Source organism: Orycteropus afer, unplaced genomic scaffold (genome assembly GCF_000298275.1).
Source record: "Orycteropus afer afer isolate SDZICR_OR568_19922 unplaced genomic scaffold, OryAfe1.0 scaffold00128, whole genome shotgun sequence".
In the NCBI taxonomy this organism is placed as follows: Eukaryota; Metazoa; Chordata; class Mammalia; order Tubulidentata; family Orycteropodidae; genus Orycteropus; species Orycteropus afer.
In genome coordinates, this window is record NW_006921715.1 from 3,534,996 (window position 1) to 3,536,020 (window position 1,025).

The following is a 1,025-nucleotide window of genomic DNA, read 5'->3' on the forward strand; positions in this document are numbered from 1 at the left end:
AACTGCCAAAAGCTTCCCTTGTAAGAGGATAGGATTTCTGAACCTTTTGTAAATGGTCTGATCTCAGATGGAAGCATCTATGTGCCTGTGTCTGTGTGTGTGATACCAGGGGAATAAAACCTCATTGTCTTTATGGCTCAGGATCCTCGGGTACCGAGCTTGGCACAGGCTGAATGTCTTCCTTGACTCATTGGCTGCCGAGGAGAATGAAGCTGAGAGAGAGGTGGGCCCTGCCCACTGTTACGGACCGGGGAGTCAGAGGGACACCCTGTCCACCAGCACAGTGCCAGCAGAAGCCCAGCGGCCCACACTGCCCCCAGGGACTTGCGAGTTGAACCGGCTCCGAGGGGATGCTGCAGGATCAAGAAATGCTGCTGATACTCTGGCAAGCAAGTGATAGCTGTGTGCAACCCAGAATGAGCTCGGTTGAGGGCCCTGTTTTCAGCAGCTGGCCACTGCCATATTCGACCCCAAAGAGCCTTTCCCTAGAATGTTTTAGACTCACCATCTTGCCTAAAGTCAGGCCTCAAGATCCTTGAAGGTAACGCAAAGTTTCCAGCTTTTCTGTGGCACTGAACGGTCTTTGAAAAAGAGGAATTGGCCACCATTAAGCTTGTGAGCTGCAGATTCAAGGGGCAGGGGCTGTGTGAACTTCTAATGGTCATTGCACGGCATGACACACTCATAGGCTCTCAAGCCACATCGTCCTTATCTGTTGAAAGCGGGTGATCAGAGTTCTCATCTCGTAAGTTTGCTGTGAGTGTGGAAGAAATACTTACCAAGCACACATCACAATTCCTCGTGCATACAGTAGGTGCTCTTAGGTATTGATTATCATTAAATATACATAACTTCAATTTCCCATTGTTGTTGTTGTTGTTATGTGCCATCGAGTTGGTCCCGACTCATAGCAACCCCTCCTTGGGTTGCTGAGGCAGTATCACTACAGAAGTAGATTGCCCAGTCTTCCTTCTGAGGAGTGGCTGGTGGGTTTGAACCTCCAGTCCCTTCTGGTTAGCCGGCAA